The sequence below is a fragment of the Protopterus annectens genome, chromosome 12.part0 (genome assembly GCF_019279795.1).
Source record: "Protopterus annectens isolate FY-2018-M chromosome 12.part0, PAN1.0, whole genome shotgun sequence".
NCBI classification, from domain to species: Eukaryota; Metazoa; Chordata; order Ceratodontiformes; family Protopteridae; genus Protopterus; species Protopterus annectens.
The window spans coordinates 1,363,150,482-1,363,173,805 of record NC_056746.1 but is presented as its reverse complement, the minus strand read 5'-3'; the positions used below and the strand labels follow the sequence as shown (position 1 = coordinate 1,363,173,805).

At 41.6% G+C, this 23,324-nt stretch overlaps 1 long non-coding RNA gene across 1 annotated transcript in view; it reads left to right on the top strand.

Annotated features, from left to right (window-relative positions):
• Window positions 1–23,324, top strand: part of LOC122817204 — a 369,761-nt gene that overhangs the window by 335,364 nt on the left and 11,073 nt on the right. The window contains exon 4 of the long non-coding RNA XR_006367166.1: window positions 14,705–14,743. This is a non-coding gene — a long non-coding RNA (uncharacterized LOC122817204). The remainder of the gene's footprint in view (window positions 1–14,704; window positions 14,744–23,324) is intronic.

Sequence of the window (23,324 nt, the reverse complement as noted above, 5' to 3'; positions counted from 1 at the left end):
AAGCAAATACGTACTGTTAAGACCTAAAACCTACACAGCACCAAATGGTGTGACATCCAGCATAATCTTTATTTTGTAATAGGCTGTTCCCTTACATATCCTGCAGAGTACTTGCTTATCAACCTTTAAAACTACTCTGGATGACCAGAGGGGGTGATCACAAATTTTCACCCAGGTTATATGAGAAAACGCTTCTGAATGACACTGTTGTTCTAGTCTGCCGTCCTTACTGGGTGAGCTTCTTGATAGTAAGAACAGGTCCGGCCTTAGCGGAAATGGCACCCGAGGCCAAGTAGTGCTCTGGGGCTCCTATTTGAGCCACACCCACAGGCAGATTACTCCCCAAGAAAGGCATTCCAATTATTTCCTTCAATTATTTAAATGCATAGGAAGAAAAGATACCTTGCAATGTAGTTTAACTGTAAGTGAAGGAGGAATTTTTCTTTAATAAACTTGCTTTATCTGTTGCTCCTTCACGCATATTTTACTATAAAGGTCATGTCCTCAGAACATAGAAGCCCATGTGCCTTGTTGTAAAGGGTTGCTTAAGTTAATCTAAAAAGTTTAATTTACTTTGGGGTAGGCGAGCGAGTCTTACAGCTCAGTGAAAGTAGAATTACAACCTCTCTCCTCCTTATGTACAGTAGCTTAAGCCTCAGGGACTTGTGGGAACAGTACATACAAGGGAAGAATGAGGTTTAAAAGAAGGCAGTATTTGAATGAGCTATTTAATGTTTGGCTGACAATGACTGGATAGATTATAAGTGATGTATAATGTTTGCAACTAAAATCATGTCAGTATGGGTTGTGACATATGATGTTTGCAACAAAAATTATGTCAGCATGGTTTATTTTCCTTTATGTAAATGCATGATTGCCTGTGTCATACATGATAATTTAATAAAGATGTTTCTTGTAAAAAATAATGTTGTTGTTGTTTTTCTTTCGGCTTTTCCCGGCTAGGGGTCGCCACAGCAGTCGATTTTTATGGTGCCGAGGTGTCAGCCCGACACCCAACCTTCAACGAAGGCATGCCCATTCACGCATGTCTTTCGAACGCCACTCTACCGCAGGGAGGACATGCAGACTCCACACAGAAGGCGCTCCAGCCGAGAAAAATAATAATAATAATTTTTTAAAAAACTAGCGTAGGTTTGTGACTACCCATCCAGTCATCAAGACTAAGCTTAAAGGTAGTTATAATAGCACTTTGACCTGTAGTAGTAACTTATTCCATAGGCTAGTAAAACTTTAAGACAACTATCCCTACAGTGGGTCTTGTTAATTTGTTGTCGGAAATTTAGATGCGTCGTATGAATGTTTTGAGAAACCACTGGTTAGTGAAGCAACAGGAGAGCAAATAGGACTGGGTCCTTCACTGCTCATAAAATGAGGTACAGGTCATCTTGGAGAAGTCAGGCACCTACTTGAGTATAAGACGATAACATGAAAAATCTGTCAAGATAGTCAAAGGATTTAACACCTTCAGTTTTCTTTGCTAGAAATCCTAGAAATCTTTGGGGGCCCTTCCACTTGAATGATATACTTGGACTTGTATATATCAAGGGGAGTGTTGTATTTCATGATGGTTCTTATGAAGAGTACAGTAGTAGGGTGACTCATCTGGATCTGGAAGATATTTCCCTGTGAATTAACTTGGCCAGATAGAAAGATTTCCAGACTATGGTGGAAGCATGATTATCATGTGTGATCAGTTGTGCATGAGTACAGCTTGTAAAGAAAGTGGAGCTAGAACACTATCATTTACTTGAGCTGCATGGAACATGGTACATGCTACTGAAGTGGTTAATCAGGAAGAAAAAAAAAAATCAAATTCTTCATTTCAAGCTGATATTGTTTTTTTCCTTGGAGAGCCAGATGTATAAAACATTTTAATCCACGTGAACAACTCATACTGTTCTAGTTCTTCAGTTATTCAACCTATGATGATAGTTTAGGTCTTACTCTAATTTATTTGTAATATATTTTGCAGTGCAAAATTCTCTTTTTAGCATAGCTTGAATTAAAATATTCATTTAATGTCTAATTCCTTACTCCTGGCAAAAATTCAGCTAAACAACCACATAATTCTATTAATATTATTGTGTGATCATCTTATTTTATTGTACTCAGTGCTTGGTTGAGGAAGCTATGTAAGAAGCTAATAGTTACCGTAGTGACAGAATAGCAAATGTCAAACTACCTACTCAGCATTGACACAAAGGTATTCCTCTTTCAAGTATGCACTGGCTGTTGTTTAATGCTTATATTTTACTCCACATTTTCCTCAGACTGAGTGAAAGTATATTTCTTGAATCATTCCACAAACCAAGTAATCAAACAAAGTAATTCAGTGGACTAGAGAGATTAAAGGTAAGGACACAACAGAGAGTACTGAAATTTTCTATGCTGTTCTTAGAGGCTGTATTACCAAAATATTTTAAAGTTCATCATTAATAAGAAGTAAAATATAAACATGCTTTTACTGTAGGATTGTAACCTAACTTCTTCTTTCGGCTTTTTCCCAGTTAGGAGTCGCCACAGCGGATCACCTGTCCGCTCGTGATTTGCAGTGGAGTTTTACAGTGTCAAGTTGCCAGCCAGGTACCCAACCTTCCACAGAAGGCACACACTCACACCTAGGGCCAATTTAGAGTGTCCAATCCACCTACAGCATGTCTTTGGGATGTGGGAGGACACCGGAGCACCTGGAGGAAACCCACGCGACCACAGGGAGGACATGCAGACTTCACAGAAGGCACCCCAGCCGAGGATTGAACCAGAGAACCTCATGCTGTGAGGCGAGGATTATAATCTAACTACGAAGTACAAAGGGAAATAAAGGCATGATTAAAGACTTGGATGTTCCCTAGTGAGAGAAAATTATTAGAAACTAAGACAGAGCCAACTGTGAACAAGACTTGGTCACCAAAGTCAAATGTAAGTGGTTATATAACTATATAAACAAAATGAGACTCATGAAACAGGAGGGACTTAGCTTTTTGATTAAAAGGAGGAGTCTAGTGCTTTTGAGGAGAACAGTAATAGATTTAATGCATATCGTTGGCATTTTCTCTTTTAAGAGTAATGATAGTATGCATTTAAAACTGTGTGAATACAACAGCTCCCATGGTTATATTATGAATGTTATCAGGATAATACCATGTACAGCCTCTGTGAGATAGTTAATGCTTATGGAGCAGTCTTTTGCAAAATTAAAAATTTTAGAACTAATGTTGCTAATGTTCATCTCCGCTATTGGCAGTTGCATCATCTCAGATGCATGAAAGCAAGCAGCCGTTGCTCAGATCCATGATGACTAATAATCAGAATTGCTAGCTTAAATTCTGTGTGCAGGTGTGGAATGTATGTGCATCCACGTTGATGTGCATACATGCCACTCACGGTCCGCCTTAAAGCAGAAGACGCTTGCACAGCCCTTTTTTTAATTGCTGAAGCCTTCCGATTAACCCACAACTTTAAAAGTGGGAGGGTGTTCGCCCTCCCCCTCATCCTATGGTTCTGGCACCACTGGACAGAACTACGGAAGTGGGGGGAGGGTGCAAACATGACAATACAGTTGGGACGTACTCAGAGGCAGGGCACCGAGAAGAGCGCAAAGTTTACAGAATGAGAAAAATTAATTATACTAAATAAATAAATAAATGAAATTTGTGCCCTTTATGAGGCCAGCCTGAATGGCGCCCTAGGCGGTTGCCTAGCTTGCCTTTGCCTAAGGCCGGCCATGAGTAAGAATCTACAAACCAAAGGCTGGACCTACAGGCTAGAGACTTCCAAGCCAATTTCTATTGTTGTTGTGACTATTTAAAATTCCTGCTATCCTTCCCCAGGTAAGGAATTGAGGATTGTGGACAGATTTAGCTAGTTTACCAAAATGTTTCAATTTTCTGAGGGTGGTAAACAATTTTTCTGACATGTTTGAAGTTCCACCAAGAGCTGGCTAATGAATTGACGATCATTGTAAGAGCTGCTGAAAAAAGAAAAGATAACCGACTTCAAGTATTGGCTGAGCTACTGATGTCTTTCTAAGGAGATCCAGCATATGTCAGCCCGAGATGAGATGAGATTATCTCCAACTCTGCTTGTTTTGCTAGGGATGGCCTGCACCTCTCTTCTCATGGCTTCTGTGTATTGGCCAGGACCTTCTCCTCCCAGTAGTGACTTTTTTAGGCAAGGTCAGTCTCCTCAATTTACCTAAAAAGCGAATCAAAATGAAAATCATAAAGGTAGCACTGCTCAATGATAGAAGGCTAGTAATTGTTGCACTCCTTACAGGCATTGTTAATTCTTGCAAATATAGATATTTGTCTAGCTACTGGTTTTAAAATATTGAGACCAACCCAGCCCATAGTTCAGGGATTCAGTACCTACCACTCTTTCAGACCCAACGTGGAAAATAACAGTGTCATTGTAGGAGGCTTATCTGTGTTCGTAGTAAACCATCTCACATCCAGATTTTTGAGCCAGGGAAATTATCTTAAATTTCTCTGTATCCTTTCCATGGTAAGTAAAACTCTGTACTCTTCATGTCACTTGCCATATATGAGGCACATCTAAGAAAACTGATATCCCTTCCTATTGGGCCTAACAGTAGTGTGTTAGAGACTTCAACTATCCGTCCATTAACTGGAAAACCTACACTGTCTCAAATAAGTACTCACAAGGATTACTGGACTGCATTAATGCTAGCTCCCTAGACCAACTGTTTCAAATTGAAAGTAGGGGTTCAAAAATATTGGACCTGGTTCTCACTAATATTGCCACCCTGTGCTCAACCTCTAGTTACGATGTCACTTGTCATATCTGATCACTGTTAGCTAACGCTCACTATGAGGGTAGAACTTGGCTAGCCACAAAGCCCCTTTGTCTTTTGAGATCATTTAGGACAAACCAACCACAACGCCACATAACCCACGCACTCAGGTCACTCCACAACAAGTACAAATATGACTCTGTCATTGTCCATGTTGGTGTGAATGACCTGAGACGTACTGCCCTGGACTACATGAAAAGAGACATGGAAGAGCTCTGTGATCTTGTAGCCCAGGCAGGTATGACCCTAGCCCTGAGTAGCATTCTGCCATCGCCCCGAATGATACCGCAGTACAAGGACAAAATGATTAACTTCAGCAATTGGCTAAGCTTCTGGTGTCATTGTAAGGGGATCCGGTATCTGTCTGCTTGGGATGACTTGGTCGACAGACTAAGATGTTTTGCCACAGATGGCCTGCACCTGTCGCCCCTGGGATTCCGGATACTCGCTAAGGCTTTTGCTGCCCCTATAGTGCCTTTTTTAGGCAAGGTTCAAATAACAAATTCACCACCGTAACAGGAACAGGCAAGCAAAAACTGAGGGTAATTCTACTCAATGCTAGAAGTCTAAATCTCAAAATGCACTCACTCAAGGCACTCCTTAAAATGGAGAACATCGATATCTGTGCAGTGACTGAGACCTGGTTCAAGGCTCCAGAGAGCACCCCTGCACTACCAGGCTATAACTCATACCACACTTTTCAGCCATGTAACCTGGACCGAAACACCAAAGGCGGAGGTGTGTCCATATTCATTAAGGATATCCACACCTCCAGGCTAGTTGCTCAGCATAATGCATCCGAGGTTATCCAAGTGCAACTAACTGTGGGCAAAACTGCAATCTAAATTGTAGCTTGCTACAGATCCCCCACCATGCCCCAGGATTCCCACTCCTCTTTTCTTGATGTACTGGAAAATATTAGGGTTCAAGCAAACACCCTAATAATGGGTGACTTCAATTACCCCACCATTAACTGGGAAAACTACTCGTGTACTAACTCCTTAGCTCAACGCTTTCTGGAATTCATAAACTCCAGTGCCCTGGATCAACTTATCCACACCCCCACCAGGGGCAACAATATCCTAGACGTAGTCATTACCAACATGAGTGACCAGTGTTCCGCACCTGAAGTCAACTCCTCATTGGTCCGATCCGACCATAAGCTAATCACCCTTGATATTCACATCCCGCCCCACCCCCCATTAAGGAAACCACGGTAAAAAATTTCTCCAAAGCCAACTTCATGCTTCTTAAGAGAGAAGTGGTGAACTTCACGACACCCATGCAGATGGACAATACAGTTACAACTGCTGAATCCTACACAAATGCACTCTATAAGCACTTACATGAGTGCATGGATTGTGCTATCCCAAACAGAACCAAGACGCTATCCTCCAAAAAAAGGAAGCCAATCTGGTGGTCCCCTGCCATAAACAAACTGTACAACAGAAGGAAGAAACTGTTGCAAAACAGAGTAAAATCCCATGAGTGGAGGAGCTCCCTGGTCAGCCTCAGTAAGAAGCTGAGATCCCTTATAAGATCCTCCAAAGCTAGCTACGAAAACAAAATCGCCACTGTTTCTAAGGACAACCACAAAGCATTCTATAACTATGTCAAGAATCTCGATGGCAACACCCAGATCTGCTCTGAGTTACAGTACAAAGGCACGAAAATTGCAGAACCAACTGATATTACCAACATCCTGGCAGATAGGTTCAGTGCTAACTTTACCCCCCTCACCCCCTAAAGGGCCCATATCTATACAGGAAGAATGCAGAGTAACCTCCAAACTCTGGATCCCACCCAGTTCGGGTTGGTGAAAGGCAGATCATGCCTCCTGAACCTGATCGACTTATTTGAGGTAGTCACCAAAGCCGTAGATGAGGGTAAGGTGGTTCACATAGCCTATCTTGACCTCGCCAAGGCTTTCGACACCATCCCCCATTCTGGAATTATAGCTAAACTCACTAAACTAGGTATAAATCCCTACGTCACAAGATGGGTTGTCAACTGGCTCACTGACAGAACCCACACTGTAAAAGTTGCAGACTCCAAATCTGACCTAAAAGCAGTGACAAGTGGAGTACCACTGGGTTCCGTCCTGGGACCTCTTCTGTTTGGTATCTATTTCTCTGAAGTACAGACTAACACAGAAAACCTCTGGCTAACGAAGTTTGCAGATGACTGCAAACTAGGAGCCATAATCAAGTCCCCAAATGATGTAATTTTCATGCCGTTGTTGTAACTCAGAGCAGATCTGGGTGTTACCATTAAGATTCTTGACATAGCTATATCCGCATGGGTGTCATGAAGTTCACTGCTTCTGTGTTAAGAAGCATGAAGTTGGCTTTGGAGAAATTTTTTACCGTGGTTTCCTTAATGGGGGTCGGGGTGGGATGTGGATATCAGGGGTGATTATCTTATGGTCGAATCGGACCAACGAGGAGTTGACTTCAGGTGTGGAACACCTGTCACTCATGTTGGTAATGACTAGGTCTAGGATATTGTTGCCCCTGGTGCGGGTGTGCATAAGTTGATCCAGGGCATTGGAGTTTATGAAGTCAAGAAAGCGTTGAGCTAAGGAGTTGGTACATGAGTAGTTTTCCCAGTTAATGGTGGGGTAGTTGAAGTAGCCCATTATTAGGGTGTTTGGTTGAACCCTAATATTTTCCAGTACATCAGGAAAAGAGGAGTGGGAATACTGGGGCATGGTGGGGGATTTGTAGCAAGCTACAATTTTGCCCAGAGTTAGTTGCACTTGGATAACCTCAGATGCATTATGCTGAGCAACTAGCCTGGAGGTGTGGATATCCTTAATGAATATGGACACACCTCTGCCTTTGGTGTTTTGGTCCAGGTTACATGGCCGAAAGGTGTGGTATTAGTTATAGCCTGGTATGCAGGGGTGCTGTCTGGAGCCTTGAACCAGGTCACAGTCACTGCACAGATATCGATGTTCTCCATTTTAAGGAGTGCCTCGAGTGAGTGCATTTTGAGATTTAGACTTCTAGCATTGAGTAGCATTACCCTCAGTTTTTGCTTGCCTGTTCCTGTTACGGTGGTGAATTTATTTGAACCTTGCCTAAAAAGGCACTATAGGGGCAACAAGAGCCTTAGCCAGTATCTGGAATCCCAGGGGCGATAGGTGCAGGTCATCTGTAGCAAAGCATCGTGGTCTGTCGACCACGTCATCCCAAGCAGATAGATACTGGATCCCCTTAGAATGCCACCAGAAGCCTAGCCAATTGTTGAAGTCAATCATTTTGCCTTGTACTGCGGTATCATTCTGGGCGATGGCAGAATGCTACTCAGGGCTAGGGTCATACATGCCTGGGCTACAACATCGAAGAGCTCTTCCATGTCTCTTTTCATGTAGTCCAGGGAGGTACGTCTTAGGTCATTCACACCAACATGGACAATGACAGAGTCATATTTGTACTTGTTGTGGAGTGACCTGAGTGCGTGGGTTATGTGGCAGATCCTGGCACAGACAGGCAGCTGACCGTAACCTTCTCGTTGTTTAGCCTGGTGAGTGGGACATCAGTGTGCCTGACTATAGAGTCACCTGTGACTAGTGTGTTGTGTTCGTTGTTTTGCCTTATTGGCTGTGGTTGAGTGGCACACTGAGTCTGTGGGCTCTGTGTCATTTGGGTTGTGTTGGGGGATGGAGGTTGCTTGCGTTTCTGCTTTGGAGGTCTCTGTTGCTTAGACAGATTATTGAGAGCATCTGCAAATGTTTTTGTGTTACTATGTGTAGATTTTGGTGGTGTAGATTTAGTGAGACTATGTGATGAGTGTTGTGTGGTGCAAATGTTTACCTTCTCCTTGTGACTGTCAAGTTCAGTCTTGGTTGGAGAGAGCTTTACCTCCAGTTTGGCTAGATAAGTGCATCTCTCACAGGTTGTAGTGTTGGGTGGTAGGAGGAGAGGGTTGTCTGTGTACATGAAGCAATTTCTATATTGCCTCAAGATGCCCAGATTCATCAGATAGACAGGAGAGAACACTGGGAGCTGACCCTTGGACATGCCTAAATAAAAAAAACTATTTTCCTCTAGATAAGTGAGGAAAGTGAGTACAAGAGCTGTTTTCCTCTAGGTAACGAGGAAGGCTGAGTGCTATAGTAATTAGTAGCTTATTTAGTGCTTATAAGTTCTGAACAGGTGCTGAGCATGAATAAGCAAATTTAAGTGCTAAAACTAAGAATCTGTATCTGTACTAGACGAGATGCAGGACAGAAACAAGTGCAAATGCAGGCTTTCAAATCAGAAAGTTGAGAGATGGAAGAGATTGCCCAAATGGCCAATAAGTACAATTTCTGGGCCAGAACCACTACTTATGTGGTAGACAGGTTACCTAGTGCTTACCACTCCCACTGATAAGCTAGAAGGCTTCCCTCCAACACAGAAAGCTTGGGGGGCTCAGAAGCTTACAAACAGTCCTAGATACAGCAAATCTGTATCTGGAACACTAGTTACAGGAAAGGTAGGAAACAGGCTTACAGTTTTTTTTTTTTTTTTACAGAAAAGTAGCTAAAACAGTATTCAAGACAATTCGCATGCAGTGCAAGGTAGCACACTTGATTATGTAGCAATATTAGACCAAACACAGTTTAAAAAATGCAAGTAAATTAAAAAGGACTAAAAGCAAATGCAGAAAGAGTTTATTAGGTAGAATGTGGTAATGAGATGGGACTGGGGGAGTGTCCCAGATCAAATTTACAGTGGGGCAGGCAACTGCAAAAGCCACCAAATTTAAACTAGAAGCCAGAAATAGTGAGGGTGGGTAGGACAAAACAGTTTCAACAGAGATCTAAGCAATAATTAACAGTACAAACTGTAAAACCAAAAAAATATACTCAGCTCTGTATATTTGCAGATAGATTGGAAAGCAGTTTCTCAGAACAGGGAGACAACAGTTTCAACAGAGATTTAAGCAACAATTAACAGTGAAACTCTAAAACCAAAAAAATATACTCAGCTCTGTATATTTGCAGATAGACTGGAAAGCAGTCTCTCAGAACACAGGTTCCAGCAATTAAATGCAGGCTGTTACTAACAGGTCTAATTTTATGCAAGTGATCCTTGAGTTAGATAACACACAAGCTGTAAAAAAGTTATACCAACTGAAGACACGGCAGAAAATAGGGGGGGACAGTTTCAACAGAGATCTAAGCAACAATTAACAGTACAAACTCTAAAACCAAAAAAATATACTCACCTCTGTATGTTTGCAGATAGATTGGAAAGCAGTCTTTCAGAGCAGGGAGACAACAGTTTCAACAGAGATCTAAGCAACAATTAACAGTACAAACTCTAAAACCAAAAATATATACTCAGCTCTGTATATTTGAATATAGATTGGAAGGCAGTCTCTCAGAACACAGGTTCCAGCAATTAAATGCACTCAAGTCTTATCAGCTTCATCTGTAAAGCAATAGAACCCATCATTATGGAACTTATTAACAATGACATAGGTAGTCTAAGCCTTGGACCCAAGCCAGTTTTAAGCAGATCATACCTCTTGAACCTGATGGGCTTCTTTAAACATTTCACTGATGCATTAAAGTCAGGCAAATTGGTTCACACTGCCTTCTCGGAAATGGCTAAGGCCTTTGATACCATCCCACATTCTGGCATTATCAACAAGCTAATTAAACTAAATGTGAACCCCTATGTGTCCTATTGGACAGCAGACTGACACAACTCAGACTGTAGTGTGGGAGGCACACTTCTTTGAAAAGATTAGTTACCAGTGTTGTCCTCTGGCGATCAGTTGTAGGTTCACTTCCCTTTGATATCTACTTCTCTGATGTCAAGGCTGACATGAGGAGCTTGGTGCTGACCAGATTTGCAGATGATTGCAAATTTGGAGACTTCAGCTCCCCATCTGACTTCATAATTCTTCAGGATGGAATAACGTACATCAGAAAGTAGTGCCTGGACCACAGCCTAAATCTACATGCTAAGAAATGCAGGACTCTCTCCCTAGGCAAACCTGAGCACTCGTACACCTACTACACTAGATGACACCCCTTTGAAAGTTTACTTAGCCATTAGGGACCTGGGCAGCGGTATCATAGCAAGGGTGTGATGATGGGGGACCTCCCCAGGTGCAAAGTGTTACAATGAGTGATTGAGAGTTAGTGCTACTCCTGTCTTGCAGCTCATTTTTTCTTAGTAATGAAATGTCTGTACTTCAGCAGTTTTTTTTTCTTACAGTAGGCTCAAGTGTGTGGATTTGGCTGTAAGAAAGCCAGTGGATTTTTTTCTGTTCACTTGAAGTACTAAAGAGGTGAGGCTGGGATGGTAAATAGGGGACCGGCACTGGGCACTTGATGAGTCAGCTACAACTCTGCTGGTCAGTTTTCTTGACAGTTGAATCACCAGGGGTATTTCTTCCAGATCTAAGGAAGTCATCATCCCTCTCTACTCCTCCCTCATCAGGCCCACAACAGAGTATAGTGGCCCCTTGGGTATGTACCAAGCATATGACCCAGCTTGAAAGACCACAGCATTTCCTCACTAAGGTAATCAAAGGCATGTCTTCCTTGAGCTACCTAGACTGCCTTAAAGTACTCTCTGTCTCATTTGTTTCCTCTATCTAGTTTACAGATCCTCAAGTGCTCCATATCTGTGTGATGATCTGCACATCTGCAAAAGTAATAACGCCCTGAGCACCTTCTCAAGAAATCTTAACTTGCACCAAAATGTGAGCAATACCTGCTTGGATCTATATCCCTGAGAATCCTTCTTTTATGAAACAGACTTCCTTTGGATGTAAAACAAAGTAGCTCTGTGACCCCCTTTGTGTAACTTGGATGACTGGATAGGTAGTTGTAAATGCACCCTGGGTCTGGCCCCTCAAGCTGTTATTGAAGGGGGTCAAAACTAGGCAGTTGGTCAAGTCATTGGGAGCGGGTACCTGCGATTTGGGGTATTGTGGCTAGGGTACTGATGGTCCTGTGTATCAACAGCCCACTATTGACCTATAAACCTATAGCAACTGTCATCTGTTAATCTGACCATATGAGCTGCCCACAGTTCAGTGGATTGGGCAGCTAAGGTAGCAGACAGTGGTATAGCTCTTTTACCATACTGCTTGTCATCCCATAATAATCTCTGAGGACAAAAAGGTGACATTCATAAATGCCCCCTTGGTTGGTGCTGTTTTCAGTCTGTCAGTTAAAACAAATCACCTGGGGAACATGGAGAAGTGGGCAAGACCTTCTGTGTTGTTGGAGTTGAGATCTAATTCTGCAGCACACCTTGTCAGCTCTGGTTTCAATTTGACCAACAGCAACAGAACATTCAGTGGTTTGTAAGGAGCCATAGTGGCTTTGGTAACTTTCAGAACTGCCACCGACCCTGAAGTAGGAAAACTGGCAGCAGGAAAAGTACTGTGGCTCTCTTGTGAGGACAGCAGTCTGATTTCTGACGCCTTGCTAGGCTGTCCTACTCTGACAGCCACGTATCACTTGTCATTCCACTTACAAACATGTGTAGCCATGTTGCAGGACAAGTAGGTAACAGCAGTTATGTCTAGAGGCTTTATGATTCCCTCCCCACATTCACAGTCTACCTTTGCCAAATGTCCTGCCTTGTGAAAAGAGCACAACAAGAGGTGTCCATCCTCATGTCCTCCTGCAGCAAAGAGGCGTGTTAGGGAAATAACCAGGCTAGAAAAGATCAGGTTATTCTCCTGATTATTTTAGTTTTTTGTAAAAGCATCAGGCTGATATTCAGCCTGAACATCTGTAACTTATCCCAAAGTAAATCTCTTGAATGTTTATGGTGCAGTCCATCCACAGCCCACCCTGTGTGTCGAAAGGTGACTGAGTGTTGTCTTTAGTTCTCCAGGATATCTGTGTACACCCAGATTTTGTCAAGGAGTCCATGAGTTTTCTGCACTTCGAGGTAGGAAGCAGACTTTATCACTTCCAGAACCTTTCATCTGATCTCATCTTGCCCGTATGGTGTTCACCAAACATATGCTAGTAGGTATATGAATCAGAGGTTGCAAGGTGTTTAGGTGATTCCTTACCTGGACATCCATCTGCTAGCTCCACAAACAAGAAACAAGTTGGTCACTCGGGAGTTTCTTTCACTCATTGGTAATTGCAGTGAACAGTGCAAAGCCTCAGAGGGTGCCTTCTCAAACGCTGACATATATCATTTGCACACTGGGCATTCTATCCTGCAAAGCACATCTTTCCTCAGATAAGATCCTCCTGCTACAAAACCAAACCTGTCCTTCAGATTATTCAGTCTCAGAGAGCTGTAGTATTGCTGTGTACTAGAGCAGTGAGTATTAGTAACAAGTGTATACAAGGTCCCTTACGTCAGACTTATATAATGGGCCCTGCAAATTCAGTTGCCAAATTTAACAGATCCGATGACGCATGTTGAGATTTCTAAGGCTTGTAGTTTACATTTGCAATGGTAGCATCACACACTATAACCCAACTTCGGGTAGTCCATTCCAAGTCCCCACTTCTTTAGTGGCTGTCACAATGGGTACCTCTGGCTTAGGGTTGGGAGTAGCATTGCCAAGGACAGACTGTATGTATGGTGACTGGTAGATGCTGTCACTGTATTGAAAATGAGGACAAACCTCCTCACTCTACAGGCCTTACGGGACTCTGCTCTAAGATCTGCCACAGCAGTCCATACTGACATCATGGCAGTAGCAAGGGAGAAACTTCAACCCCTCTGAAGCAGCAGAGTATGGGAATGGACTACATCAGTGGACCACTTTCTGATTGCCAGTCACATTCTTGTAGAAGGTGGTTCTTTGAAAGGCAGACTCGTATCCTGTTTACTGATCCTTCATGAGTGGATCCTCAAGCCGATGTGTATGCAGAAGTTTCTCCATTGCTAGGGGAAAACCTTGCTGTGACCTCTTTGTATCCTGACCAGTACAAAGTGCAGCAACTTTTTCCTGCCTCCTCCTGTAGGGGAATGGCCTGTTGGAGCTGTAATTCAGTTCAGCAATGCACCCTGGACTTTATATTTTTCCTTCATTTCCCTTTGTTCAGACAGAGAGAGAGAGAGATGATATCCTGTAAATTCTCTTGTACATAGATATATGTATAGATATATAGATATATATATTTTATGTTTGTAACACTGCACTTGTCAGAATTCTGCATCATATACTTCCATCCCTGTAAACCACTTGTCAACCTTTTAATTGAGATTAGGTTTAGTATTAAAAAGGAGAAAAGTTAAATTCCATTAGTAGACTTATATAGGTAAATCATCTTCTTACTCTTGCCATACAACTTCTGCAGTTATTAGGATTATGTATTAAGCCCATCTCTGATGTCCTTTCCTGTTCACCTAGTCACTCACATGACTGGGAATCTCTACACTGAAAGCAATAGTCCAAGAAAAATTTCTAAACTCTTATGTTTAGGAAAAAATGTATGCCAGCATATAATGCATTATTAAATAACTAATCATTCAGCACACTTTCCATTCACTTTTGTAACTGGTTAAGTGAAGTAAAATAAGCCCCCCTTTCAGCCACAGCCCTAATAACGAAAGAATGTACATCTGTCTTGCACCACAGTAGTGAACAGCACAAGGAAACATTACCCTGTCATGAGGGAACATCTGACAGGTTGAGACAGCAGGCTGGGTGACTTCTGATAAAGATAAGTGCAACCAAGTTGTAGTAGTGCTGCAAAGGCTTCCTCCATTTCTCAAAGAGCTGGTGTTACGGTGAGTAGCACACATAACTGGAGTTGTATGGTTTTCCCTGGTGAGAAGAGTGATGATCGTACATGGTCAAAGTCTAGGAGAATCTGTCAGACTTGGGTAATCATGCTTGAGTTCACACACATTTGACAATGGCTTCTTCCTCTTTCAGGATGCCTGGAAGTATGGATTTGTAGGACTCCAACATGAGGTAAATGCATCCTTTGTGACATTCTTTTATCTACCCTTTATGACTGTGACTTATGGGGCTACCCTGCCTTAAATGTTCTCAAGTTTTGTCTCATTTTCATGCTGAGGAACACAAGACTATTACTACTACTATTGTGTTACTTAATCAGGGCTGCAGTGCCTGAGGCTCTGGTTTTGCATTCTTTAAAAATGTGCATGTTATCTTTCATGCTACAGTCCTCTGACCCCAAAGTGGTGTTTGGGACACCATCTTCTGTACTTCTGAAGCTCTGCAGATTTAATATTGTTAGACAAAGCTTTCTGGACTGCGCAACTCCTTTTGCAGCTGTGATGGTATTTCTGAGTGTCAGATTAACTTCTAACAATCTTTTTAGATCATTAATAATAGTGTCACTACTGAAATATCTGACTGCAGCAATCTTACAGTCACATTAAAACTTCTATTCTTCCTACAGATTGAGTTGTCATTTCAAGTTAAATGCTTTTAGCAACCAGCACTGTAAACCTAATGTTCGAGTTTAGCTAGTTTAGCTTCAGCAGTGTTAACTGATATACTTTGTTCAAGAGTTGTGGTGGTGTGAAAAGAAGGGAATTAGCAGCAAATATTTCATTAGACATTGCTGAAGTACTTGTACTTTGGTAACCCAAAGTGTGTAATTTGTGGTTAGTAATTGCATGTGTCAAGTATGTTGCTAAGTGAGACCCATTCACTAAGTGTTCTTTTTTAAGTATTCTCGTGGTAAGATTGTTGGCCATAGTTACACAACTCTGAAGTGCCTTATTACAGAATAGTTTGTATGTGCACTACGCAGGCTGGGAATATTTCTGCATGTTAATCAGTGTCAAATTGTTTTGAAAGAAAACTTAATTCTGTTGTGCATTAGTTGTCCGTTTACTTTCCTACATTTAGATGTGATGTTTACAGAATTAAAACACCTTGCCTGTCAGTCATATTTAAACAATTTGAGTGGGTTAAAACTTGCTTCCTTTCAACATATGCCCAGCAGTTACCTACAAGTGTATTACAGTTTGGGAATGTCCATACAAAAGCTCTTTCTTGATGGGCAGGGGGGGCCAGATGTTAAATGGACAGAATAGTTAAACATCGTCAAACGGGAGCGTCTGTGGGCTACATCTTCAAAGTACACTTACTATGTATGCACTTTTACTTAGCTAGTCGTGGCATTGCTAAAGGCTGTTTTGCACACTTTTATTTTGAACTGCATGTAGCAGTTAAAGCTAAAACATAGGAGCTGAACTGTTGGACAAGTTTTGTGATTGTAAAGACTAGGAAGAAGGCTGTATCAGATGTTTTAAATGGAAATTTGCTTCACTGATCTCATGGTATTGCCAAATTTTCTGAAAGTATATACTTTGATTACAAAATTAGTGTTGAGACAGCAAAGGCAAATAGTGAAATAAAGGTTCTAAGATCAAGGCGTGTAATGAAATAATTCTAGGAAGTATTTAATGCAAATGAAAAGGATTAGTTTATTGCAGCTAGAATTGGAAGGGCTTGCTATGTTACCATACCTTGTGTGTTGAACACAGAGGCATAACCAGACCGTTACAGGTAGGCATTGTACCCTTGTATACTCAGGGACACTGACTTTCTATTTCTTTGGGGAAAAAATGGAAAATCAACAATAAAAGGTATTTTCGATCCACAACCGGAGTTTCACCAGATAGTTATTAAAAATGGAGTGAAATGAATCAAACCGTTCATAAGTGATTCAGGTTGCACATATATTATCTTGTTAGTAACTTTCCTGAGAAAGGTCCATGCAGGCCTTACCAGCAAAGACAGACATAAATCCAGTCCACAAGTTGTTGGGCATGCACGTGATGTCACACACTAGATTCTCTGGTACTTGGGGTCAGCTAGGTCACCCAGGTCATCAGATAAGGGTGGCTGATGGCTGTTTCTGGAGCCCAGTTAAAAAATTCTGGTTTCTATGATTCCCATGATTCATGTAACCAGGTCACATGTGACAAAGATTCAATGGTTTCTAAAACAAAAACACATGGCTCCAACATTTGCATTCTCTGGAGCACCAAATTCCAGTTTGGGTGCTGTTATATCAGTGATTACAAAAAAGAAGGAAGGGACCTTGACTCTTAAGACATTTTCATCCAATCTGTCTTATCAACGTGGCTATAAAAATTTTGATGAAGGTCCTGACAAGGATATTAAATATATTACTCCCAAGATTAATTCAAACAGACCAAAATATGTTTGTGAAGGGAGGGGGTGTTGTGGCTAAGTGGCTGGAGTTGAGGGCCTTTTTGGTTGAGCATGGTGCAGCGGTTAGCGTTGCCGCCTCACAGCAAGAGGTTCTCCGGTTCGATCCTCGGCTGGGGTGCCTTCTGTGCAGAATCTGCATGTCCTCCCTGTGGTCGCGTGGGTTTCCTCCGGGTGCTCCGGTTTCCTCCCACATCCCAAAGACATGCTGTAGGTGGATAGAACACTCTAAATTGGCCCTAGGTGTGAGTGCATGCGTGCGTGTGTGTGCCTTCTGTGGAAGGTTGGGCACCGGGCTGGCAACTTGACACCGTAAAATTCCACTGCCAATCATGAGCGGACAGGTGATCCGCTGTAGCAACCCCTAACCGGGAAAATCCGAAAGAAGAAGAAGATTGAGGAAAAATTAAAGAGGTGGGGAAGGGTATTCTTTGATGAAGTTTTGAAAGCTAGGAAGTGTAGAGACCAGTTTAACTCATGGGTGAAGGTCCTTTACACAAATCCAGCCTTTAGGATAGTAATGAGTGGGGAACTCTGTAGACTGGATAGAATTGCCAGGTCTGCCCTTTCTCCCTAGGCCTATTTCTTTTAGTTATAGAGGAATTAACAGTGAAAGTGAGAGAATATTTCCTAGACCCAAGACATAAAGAGTTCCTTTATTTTGTTTGCAGATGACTGTGCGATGGTAAGTAGCAATATACAGTGTCATTGATGGCATCCTGAATGTTTTCAGGTCATCTGACGAAGTTTTGGGATTGCAGTGTAATGTAGCAAAATCAGCATTGGTGGGATGCCTGGATCAGGTAGGTAGTCAAGTGGGTGGAATCAATACCAAAGTCAATTACTCATGTTTAGTTGAGCCTGGTGGTATCTGACACACTGTAATTTACAGTGGGGGAAAATCTGAATAGATTGCAAGGTTAAGGCAAAGTGTCTTACAGTGTAGTTGTTCAGTACACTATGTGATAAAATCCTAGAAGTACATCGGTGATAATGGTGCATGTTATATTTGTATTAGGGAATCTGTATGTTCCCAGTGTGCATCTGACATTAAGGCCCAAGTGTATTGATGAATGTATTCTGGGGAACAAGGGGAGGAGAATCTCCTCCAGTATTTATTGGCCACAGGTCTATGGGGGCATGAGTCTCCCTCAGCTGAAGACAGACGCGCTTGCAAGTCAAATGAGCCTTCTAATGAGGGTTGTGAGCAATCTGGGGAGGGTAGAAATGGTTTATGTACAGGAGTTTACAACCAGGCTCCACAGAGAGAAAAGAACAAACTCCTTTAATATTGTCAACAAAACAATAAAACAATTTAAGAGCTTTCACTCAGGAATCTCCCAGGCTTTATCGGAACAGTTACCCATCTTGTTTAATGTTGTCTTGTTTTGTTTTTTTTTTTTTAACTAACACCCACTGCTTGACTGTACCACCCCAACAAGACAGCACCTTACTCTATTTTGCAATATTAATTGAAATATGGAAATATGACATATTTTTCATAACTTTTTGCAAACAGCCCTTAATTCCATCTCTGCTGATCTTTTCACCGGCATGCTTAGCAAATCATGTCAGCTTGTAAATGTTACATTGCTGCCCTAGTTTTATGTTTGTACCTTTACCAAGACTTCAGAAATTCAACTTTCAAAACGATGACAAGTATTCTTATTTTAGGAGTGCAAGGAAGTCTATTGTAAAGACACGTGTACTCTTTTATAGGATATGCAGGGCCTCAGTTTTGCTGATGACTGTACTCTTGTAGGAAGGAATGAGTTAAGTGACTGAGTATAACTTTTGAAGGAGAATGCAACGGCTGGTTTTTGGGAGTACTAACCTCACTTGGAAACCATAGTGAGAAACGAACAAGAGTAAAAGCTGGGTTCTTGCTAGTGCTAAAACCAATTAGTCCCAAGCACTGTAAATTTACTTTCTTTGTTGCTTTAGTAGAGTTTGAGTGGTTTATGAGACAGCATTTAAGTAAAATAATATACTCATGAGTCATGTAAAACTCCAACTATCCATTATGAGGAATGGATGGTATGGAATAATTTCAGTGGTATATTGTGAAATATTTCTTGCTTAACCAAGGTGTTGGGAACAAATGACTACAGAGAAAAGGTAATAGAATGGGATGAGGCCAAGACATTTGGACTGCAGACTACAGACTGCCTTTCCTACCAGAGATTGTTATCAGAGTGTATGCAAAGAGAAAAGGAGATAGGAATCATAAGTGAAATACATAGTTTGGTAGAGTATTTAGTTTAATCTAAAACAGAAGCTGCTGTTAAAATGGGATAATTAGCAGATCATATAAAATATTGCATGATAACTGTAGGAATCAGAGAATTTAGAAAAGATTGTAGAGAGAGATTGGATAAGCAATTCACAAGGAAATAGTGGGAGAACATATGTTTGGCTGCCAAACATGCAACAAAGTTTAGAATTTTTGCTTGGAAGTGTTTGCATAGGTATTTTTATACACCAAGCAGACTCGAAATAATTTTTCCTCAGTTAGATGGCAAACCTTGGTGTGATGGGGACGAAAGAGGGAAATGGGAACATATGTTTTTGGATTGTAATGAGTTGGCAGATATTAAAAATCCCCTGGAGAGTACTCTCTCAGAAATATTTAGTGAGCAAATTGAAAAAAAAAAGAAATATTTAGTGAGCAAATGGTTGTAACTAAGGAAATGTTTCTTTTGTGCTGGGGTACAGGATCTGAATTGTCTAACCATACGGTGGTCTCGTTAAGTTCAATTCTGGTGGCTGCCAAAAAAGGAATTACTAGAAAATTGAAATCATAGTCTAAACTAACTGTGTTTGAAGTATTGAATCTTGTAATCGAGATAAAACAACTGGAAGTGGGGTCTTTAGAAAAGGGGCAGAGCACATTACATTCAAAGAAATGGAACTTGTGGGAACACTACATGCAGAGTATGTTCTGGAGGAGGAGTGAGGTTCAAAGGAAGGCAGGAAATGAGCAATTTATGTAATGTTGCACTGATAGTTATACAAAATAAAATTTGTGATGTATAATGTATGCAGCTGGAACCATGTCAATATCGTTTCTTTTTCTTTTATATGAATTTATGTTTGCCTATGCCTTGTAATTTAATAAAGGCATAAAAAAATATATTTTTTTCTTGCTTATAATAGCTGACACGTTAATTGGGAGGAGCTAATTTCATAATTTTTCTATGACGTTGTTATGGATAATGACAAGGGTTTGAAGACTATTAGAAACATGCTAAGACTTGCTGAGGACGTACACGCTGTACAGTTAGTATATCTTTTATAATGTGTTATCTGTTGCTTTTCAGTTTTTATTGATTTTTGATTAAGTTCACTATTTTAGTTTTGTTTGCTTGCTCTTGCATTGTGAAATCTAATAAAATTCAGTAAAACAATCCATGTTTTTAATGGAATTGCTTTGGTGGGGACAACAAATGCAACTGAACCGAGGTCTCCCCATTCACTTCATAGACCCAAAAGCAATCTCTCACCACAGATGCTTTACATTTCACTTGGGGAAAAGTTTCCATAGGTGTAAAGGTGCAAGGCCTATGGAATCTTACAGACAGACCAAAGCACATCAGTGTAAAAGAGATGTTGGCCAGCATACTTGCCCAGAAATCTCTTCATCACCTGTGTTCACCAGGAGTTCAACAGGTCCATACAGACAATACCAGAGACATGTGGTATATAAACAAGCAGGAGGTACAAGGTCATACCCCCTTTACAGCTTGGCCGCAAAGGCTTGGGAGCTAGCTCTACAGCACTCTTTAACCCGCCAAGCATGTTAAATTCAGTCAGAGAAATATGTAGTGGCACACAATCTGAGCAGGGCCAGGACAGACTGTCATAAATGGAGATTGAATAATAGTGTCTTCAAGGAACTGATCCAGTTGTGGGGAGCACCACAAATAGATCTGTTCACCTCCTTACAAAACACAATTAAACAAATTATGTACCAGGACTCCTTACAGACAAGCCTGGGAAACAGATGTTTTCATTTCAGTGGTCAGAGATGTTTCTTTATGCCTTTTCCACTGATATCCAGGGTAAGTCTAAAGATTCAGAAGAACTCCCCTTAAATCACTGTGGTGTGACCCTGTTTGTCCCAAGCAACATTGGTTCTCCCTTCTTAAGGAATTGGCCAAGGGCAGTTGCCACAAGCTTCCCCACAGACTGGAATTACTCACACAAGATAGGGAAGTGTAATACACCCCATTCTCAATCAACTTTCACTGACTACCTAGAGGACTCGATGCTAATACCTTTTAGGCATGTATTTCATGAGGACAGCTGATACTAAAGAAGACGAGAAAACCTGCTACTACAAAATCCTATAATGGTAAATGGAAACAATTTTCTAGTTGGTGCCTAGCCAATAACCAGAGGTCCATAAGGGATTTTGTACCACTGGTGGTCAAACATTTGTGTGAGTTACTTACCTGTGGCCTCTCTCATTCCTCAGTAAAGGTTCATCTTGTGGCCATTTCAGCATATCAGCGCATGGATTCTCCTATTTCTTATCTGTAGTAAAACAGTTGCAGAAAGTAGTATTACACATGAGACCGCCTTGTCAACAGGTAGATCTCCTTGAGATTATAACTTTATTCTGGAGAAATCGACTGCGTCACTTATTTTATCATCCTCATCAAGCTGATTTAAGCCACTGTGCTTGAAAGACTGTACTCATCATTACTCTGACACCTGCAAGAAGAGTTTCTGAGTTGCAAGCTCTCATGGTAGGTGAACATTACCTCATATTTCACAGAGGTAGGTTTCATTAAAAACAAACTCCCTCTTTTTTGCCCAGAGTGGTTTCAGAGTTTACTTTGATTCAAGCTGGAAATCTCCCATTTTTTTCTGCCCAGAACATAAAGAACAAAGTGCTTTGCATCTGTATGTGCACAGACAGCTCTGTCCTTTAGAAAAGCTGTCTAGTTATTTGTTTCTTTTCAATGGAGAAAAAGAGGACAGTTTGTGTCTAAACAGACCATTTCTAGGTAGCTGTCATCAGCTATTGCTTTCTCTTGCTCCTCCCATGGCAAATCCATTGCAGACAGTACCAAGGCACATTCTAGTAGAGCCTTGTCTTCTTGTGGACTCTAGAAGCATTCTAGAGGCAGCTACATGGTCCTTTCTCTACACACTTTTACAAAGCATTACAAACTGCATTCTTTTTCAGTGGACAGAATTAATTTTGCTTGGATCTTTCTCCAGGGGCTGGATCCATATCCTTCTCCCAGGTTGGATAGAACCGGCTTTGGTAATCAATGCAGATAACCTAAAGGCTACTGCAAGAGTGGAAATGATGACCGTAGTACATTTGTGTAAGTTGCTCTTACTCATAACTGTACAAGTTCAAATTCCTCACTGTTGCAGTAGCTGAACCCACCTTCCATGCCCTTACTCTTGTATGTAGTTGTACTTGGGATGTAAATTGCGTTTTGTGTGCATTTGTTTGTGTTTCTGCTTTATATATTATTTATTTTTTTAGATTGTTAGTCTCTCTCTCTCTCTCTGTATAGGGAAGAAAGTCCTGTAGAAATGCTCATTTGGACTGCTGATTTCCCTCCATTGGATAGCTAATCAACAGTCAGAGTGAAGGTGTGGTGGGGAAGCCAGAGCTTTGTGAAACAGGACTGTTGTTGCTTTCCAAGCAGGGAATCAGGACATATAACCTAAAGGCTTCTGCAGTTGTGAGGAATTTGAATATCTAGTATTGTGGCTAAATGCTTTTTACACAATTGTACTTTTCATGTCATCCCACTCACTTGGTGCACACTCAGCCCACAGCAGTAAGCACCTGAAGCCGTCAATCAGCCCACAGTAGTAACCATGTGAAGCCATGGATCGGCCCACAGCAGTAAGCACCTGAAGCTGTGGGTCAGCCCACAGCAAAAAGCACCTGAATCCATGGATTGGCCCACAGCAGAAAGCACCTGAAGCCATGGATCGGTCCACAGTAGTAAACACCTGAAGCCATCAATCAGGCCACAGCAAAAAATACCTGAAGCCATGGATCACCCTACAATAGTAAGCACCTGGAGTCATGGATCAGCCCAAAGTAGTAAGCACCTGAAGCCATGAATCAGCCCACAGTAGTAAGCACCTGAAGCCATGGCTTGGCCCACAGCAGAGCGAACCTGAAGTCATGAATCGGCCCATAGCAGAGAGCACCTGAAGTCATGGATCAGCCCACAGCAGTAAGCACCTGGATCAGCCCACAGCAGTAAGCACCTGAAGCCATAGATTGCCCACAGCAGTAAGCACCTGAAGCCATGGATCGGCCCACAGCAGTAAGCACCTGAAGCCATGGATCGGCCCACAG